Genomic DNA, 6,691 nt, shown 5'->3' with positions numbered 1-6,691 from the left:
CCCCCCCCCCCCCCCCATGCTTGGACGACCTCTCTTATATTGACCAATCAGGTTGCTCTAAACTTGCCATAGTATTAAAAAAGGCAAAAATGCGTCAGAGAGTCATGAAGCCATTCAGCTTCCCAAAAATCGCACCAACATGCCAATGGCATGCCAGACGTGCTAATGGCATGCTAAACGCACCATTCCGTTCCACATAGTAATGGCATGCCAAACATGCCATGACGAGCCGATGCACTAAACGTGCATGCCAAAGGTGCTACTTTGCCGCAGTAGCAAGCCAAACGTGGCAACATACCATACATAGTGCACTAACGTTCCAACCTATCTTCTGTTCATGGCCAACGCCATAACAGACTTCAATGTGGTTATCCTAACCAGAAACACGACCTTGCATGGTCGAAACCCTAATTTCCAGTCATGGCACAAACTATGACACTTCGGTCCCACAACATTCCACAAGTCGTGCGGACTTAGGAAACCCTTAAAAAGGCGCCACACCATAGCCACCCGTGGAAATACTTGCTCATGTGGTCGTTTTCACGTAATGGCCTGGCTATGGTTCCTTTGGCGTGGCTTTGGCATCGTTTGCACAAAACGTAATTGTGTCATGGTCACATGCCGCATGTTGTATGCTTTAATTAGGGTTTCGGCATGCCAATCCCTAATTTAGGCAAAGTTGCTACGCCAACCAAGCCAAACAATGTTCCACAGAACATTGGGATTAATATGGCTACTGGAACTGATGTTTCCATGACACATTTGAGTTTAACACCCATGTGCCAAAATCTGGCGGCCATGGCTACGCCAGGCGCCACTTGCACCATCGTGTCATTGGCATGCGCTAACCATGCCAACCATGCCACCGTGCCACTGACATGTGCTAAAAACTCCACTACGCCATTAGCATGCATCAATGTCGACATTGTGCTACTGACATGCGCCAACAGGCTGTGGCCATAATCAATGGCCACCATTCCTCATGAGATGCAATCTTAGTCGTCCAAATTCGTCATGGAATTGACAGGCCTGTGGAAAGTTTCTGGCGACCAGCCAAGACAAGCCTAATAGCATCACGTACTATTTTCATGCGGTAAGTCTCTTGACTTTGACTTACCACATCGTAGCAGAATGATGCACGTTTTCCAAGAAAACACTCGAGACATCAAAAATGTCACAAAATGGGGATACTCATCAGGGTATTTGTCTGGCGGTTTACACCGTGCGGCGTGCAACACGCCCATTATAAGAAAGTGTCAGGAAACATGGCAGTTAGTGGAGACAAGAAGTAATGGTGTAAACAAACCCGTTTTCTTCATCGTGGAAACACGGTTTCTGGCCGTTACACATTACTCCACTCTTTCACCACTCAACCACTCCCACTTCCTATGAGGACAGGGTGCGTTCAATTATGACTTGTATAAATAGGTTTCACTTATTTCCACAAAACAACAAGTTTTTGGGGTTAACAACAACACAGTATCCAGAAAATACCAAAAGAACTGATAGCATACATTCCGCAAGCCAGTTCCACATTCTGATACAAGTCATAAAATAACCACATCTTCAGAATTAATCATTCTGGTCTCAACACCTTCTTCGCTTCCCTCCCTAAGCCCAACCCTTCTCCTCCACTTTGTGACCGAAGCAAGCCTGGAACGACCATTTCTTGGTTTATTCTAGGATTTTACAGATTGATCTATCGAATCTAAAGTACTCTCATGTAGTGCATTTGTTTAAGGTTTAGGCTCGTTTCTCATTGATGAGTGCCAAATATTGTATATATTTGCACCTTTTTTATTGGCATTTAACTCATCATTTGTGCACTAACGCTCCATTTTATCCCATATTCTATGTTTTCGTTGTTTTCAAGAATAAATACTTTTCTCAATTAATTTTGCATTTTTAGGTACTAAATAAAGCCTGGTTAAATCACGGAGTGAAAAGAGCAAAGAAACGGCAAAGACTCCCGCAGAAAGGCAGCGAAGAATGATGTTTGCAAGAGCCGGATCAACTAGAAGTGGGATTGAAGAGGAAGAGTTGTCCTTAAAGAAGATATGGTCTTGGAATACCCAAGGCCCAAAACCCTTACCCAAATCCATTTCCAATATCCATACCCATTTCCATGAGAGCCGTCAGATTGGATCCATCACATCATCCAACGTTCGCCTAATCACCGAGCATCAAATCTTGAAGCTCTTGTCAAACATAATAGTAACTAACTCCAATCTAAGCCGTCAAAATTGTTGTATCACGCATCCAATGGTCGCTGCAAGCTTGTTCCATCTTAGCCGTTCGATTCAATCCAGATGTGATCATCCAACATATCATCTTCGCTGGACATCGAATTTGCTACAACCACTCAACACTACAACACCTAACACCTATACCCGCAAAACAAACGCACCCTTCTCCAATTCTATCGACTCCATCTTCTCCCTCACCGTCTGCAGAGAAAACTCTGCCATCACCTGCAACTCCTTCACCACCATATCCAACCACCACCAAAGCCATCAAATCCATCAACCACTATAACCCATCACTACCACCATCATTACCTACTTCCTCAACCATTTCAGCAACCTAATTCACTAATTTTTCACGCCTCTTCTCAGAAACCCTAGGCGTGTGAGATTAGTAAATTAGGTTGAGAAATATCACACAATTGGAGCAGCAGTTGGACGACAAGAAGCAATAGAAGCATGGGTGAAGATGATTGAGTGTTTTCAGAGATTAGGTAAGAGTTAATTTTATTTTTTTATGAAACCCTAATTCTTAAATTGGGGATTTTTAGGGTTAGTTTGTGTAACTATAAATTAAGACCTTGGGTTGTTGTATAAGATATGCCCGGGCTAGCCGGAGCACCAAGCTCTTAGTGTTCTGTAATTCTACTATTTCATCTGTTTCATCCAGTAGTATAATTTGATCATGTTTTAGTTCACTAAGCTAAGGTTGAGATGAAACCATAGCTTTGTACTATGTTATTTATGCTGTTTGTGTGATTCTTGAATGCTTAAAATGTTGTATGATAGATTTAATCTCAGTGCATCAATACTCTGCTCTCACAATGTATGTCAAGCATACATTGTAGTTAGGATAAGATTGTGTTGATTGAACTGCAACTCATGCCTTAGAGACTGTTATGAATCCTCTGACTAGTTGTGCTTTAGTTAGACAATTAGTGCTTAGGATTGATATTTTAGTTGTGATTGAATCATCCATTGGTGAAACACCTTAGGTAAGTAATAGACTTGACACCTCTACCTTATCTGTTAAGAGGACAAGAGTCATATGATCAGTTGAATACATAGTGCAGGTTAGTGGTGGATTCGACAACCTTAGTTCCCTCATTCTCACTGTTTACACCCTTAGTTCATTCATGCTCTTGTTTATTAAACATTGCACATTGCTTCCACTGTCTTATGTTTGCTCCTTTACACACTGCTTTGCACTGCTGTGCTTTTTGTTTTCAATCACTACCCAAAATTCTCTGAAATCAGTTAAGCAAAAGCCTAGATTCAACTACACACACCAAGTCCCTGAGGACAAACCCCTTCTTACCTCACTCACTACAACTGACCCTGTATACTTTCAGGTCTAAGTTGTAGGTTCTTTTAAAACCACACCACTCATGCACACAACCCAAATTGACCAAAACCAGCAGAAGCATTTTTTATCCACAAAAAATTGGCGACCACAGTGGGAGATTAAATCTCTCGGTTGCGAATTCAATTCTCAATTTCATTTCCATCCCCATTGGTCTTAGGTTTTATCAAATCATTAACTAAAACTCATTTCAGTCAAAGATTCCAATTTCCCAAATGTATCCTGGTCATTCGAACATTTTAAAAGCAATGAACAGCCATAAGCCAACCACCATGGAAGGAGTAATAAAAACGCTAGAGGATATGGTTGCAAACCAAGTTGATATTATTAGGCGGAAAAATGAAACGCTTCGTGTCCTGAAGAGCATGATAAGGAAAGAATCGACGAATACCTGTCAGAAAGATCTCACCAATTTCTAGAATAATACGAAGGACGTTCAACCTCTGGCCAAGTACGGTATTTCTACCAATGAAGATGCAAACGGATCACGCAGCCACGAGCAGGGGAAAAACAACCAATTGGATTCCACCAGAGAGCCAAGACAGTTTCGCAAGATCAAGGAAGGAGATTTGCCAAGTATGCCTCAGTGTCTACAGGACAAAGGGAAAGAGCCGCCTATGAAGATTTGTTGGAAAACATTTACCTCCAAACTCTCGTGGAGGTTCAAAGGGTCGTCCAACAGTCTGCGGCCATGACTGCTTTACTTAAGAAAGAGGCACCTGAAGAGGGGGAAATCTTCCAAGACGCATATCCAGCCCAGTCACCTCATATGTTGTTTCCGCTGATCCCTCAAGAGAAATTAGTTTTTAGCAATATGGTAGAGGAAAACGGTCCGTTCATGAATTAATGATTGCTCAAACGTCAATTCCTCCCTCAAAGAGAGCTTCATGCAAAAGCTTGCAGGAACTTCCACCACGGCAGCCACAGATGCAAGAGAAGCCGGAATCAAAATACCAACGCTTCCCGTTTTCTATCAGAAGAGTTATAGAGCTAATGGAAATTTGGGTACAAGAGGGAGTGGTCCAACTACCCCCGGTATGGCGTCCACCCACTGATAAGGAAATGCTAGATTCAAGGTATTGCCATTATCACAGATTTATCCATCATCCTACCAGTGAATGCGTTTGAAGCATATCGTCCAAGAAAAGATAGATTCGTGGGAATTGCTTCTGGGGACTAGAGATCCTCCGCCTTACCACGGATCGACATGAAGATGTTTCACAGACAATAAAGAATGACTGAGAACTTCTTGCAGCAAGGATGACGTCACAGAAAACTCATATTTATCCCTGAAGATTCAGTTCCATTGAAAGACCCTAAAGCGAGTAATTTTTGTCAGACAATGTTTACCCAACCTATTGCTTTCAATTTACTAAAGGTGTGTACATGCATCAATTCCGTATTGACAGTGGAAATCGATAACCCAATTATCCCAAGATTTCATATCATCCCATAATTTCCCTTTTCGTGTTACATTCACCGTTTCATAATTTTTCTAGAATAATTGTGCTACTCACATTCGTAATTCGGATTCCAACATATCAGTTGATCCAAGTGCCATTATTACAAAAATAGTAATCCATTCCAAAAATAATCCAAAAACTCCTATAGGAAACAATCATTTATCAATCCAAAAACCAGAAAATCAAACCATAAAAGAGGCGTCTTTTGCCTTTCAAAAAAAAAAAAAAAAAAACTAAAAGAGGAGGTTCAGGAAAAATAAAAGCATTCAAGGGAAATTGCCCAAAAATAACCCATTATTCTTGGAGAAAGCATCCTTCATATTTTGTAGAGCATCCTGCTTCAACTTCAGCTCCCGGGATAACCTCTCGATTTCCGTCTTTTGCTGGTTAATGAAATCCGCGGAAGGAACTCCAACCATTTCAGTTTGCATCTTTTGGATTTTGGAAAATCCTTCACAGAACCAGGAGGCGTTAAACTCGAATTTCACACACATATCCCAATGGAATTCCCAGCTTTTTATTACATCTCCAGAAAAAGTGTGTCCAGTCACACTACACATGTCATGGATTGAAGATAAGGTTTCCTCCACACGCTTAACCAATGAAAAACGACTATCAACCTTCCTGGTCGTGGAAATGTGCTACCTTCTCCATATCTTAGTATAGAGCTTCGCATACTTCACTGGCACACTGAATCCTCCAATCAACACGTGACCCTCAAAAGGAGCCTCAAATGGAGGATCGAAAACGACACATGCGGCTAGATGTGCGACTAGCAAAGATTCTTTGGGAACAATCACGCCCGTCGTCACAACATCGTTTTCCGCCATTGGGGACACCGCAACATCTTCACGACGATCAATCTCCATCTCCAAATTGCCAGCGGGTACGGTTTCATGATTGGAGACACAGTTATATCTGCATTGCCATGAATCTCTATCTCAGGGTTATTTTCAGAAACGGCTTCTTCTTGTAAATATCACCAGTTGAATATTTATTCTGTATAGATAAATAAGTCCAAGAAGAAAACGTGTGGGAAACTCACCGACTCATTTTCGGGCCCACTGGAGCTGGAAGAAGTCTCCTCGCTACACTCTGAAGTACTTTTCCCGTCACCATCGGATCCTGAGTTTTCTTCTTCTTCGTTTTCCTCTTCACTGTCAAGAGGCTCAATATCGCCATATTTTTCTTCAGAAGGTGTCATTTTCTGGCCACGAGCAAGTATGGTGAAAGCATTTATCTTGTTAAGACCCTGAGTCAAAAGGGAAAGATATTTTCAGTGGAGACAATTCAGAATGCTTACACAATTCGGCCAAGTCAGGAGGAGGATCATACGTACTTGCATGTTGGAAGAACTAAAGGTCACGAGAGCCGTCGAATCTGATCGGAAGCCACCTGCACGACTTTTTGATCTTTGCTCTCTTTTCTGGGGACTGTTCCCATTTGATCTAGGAGATTTCCGCTTAATCGGGGAAGGCTCCCTCAACAACGGGTGCTTCGCTAAAATCTCAGAGGAGGGCTTGCCGCGTGGATTTGTCACAACATCCTACACGAATTGATGAATAGCGAGAAACTCATCCTACCAAAAGACATTATATTTGGGAGTCGTCACAAGTCTTCGT

The sequence above is a fragment of the Papaver somniferum genome, chromosome 10, assembly GCF_003573695.1.
Source record: "Papaver somniferum cultivar HN1 chromosome 10, ASM357369v1, whole genome shotgun sequence".
In the NCBI taxonomy this organism is placed as follows: domain Eukaryota; kingdom Viridiplantae; phylum Streptophyta; class Magnoliopsida; order Ranunculales; family Papaveraceae; genus Papaver; species Papaver somniferum.
Note: the sequence above shows the minus strand (reverse complement) of the source record.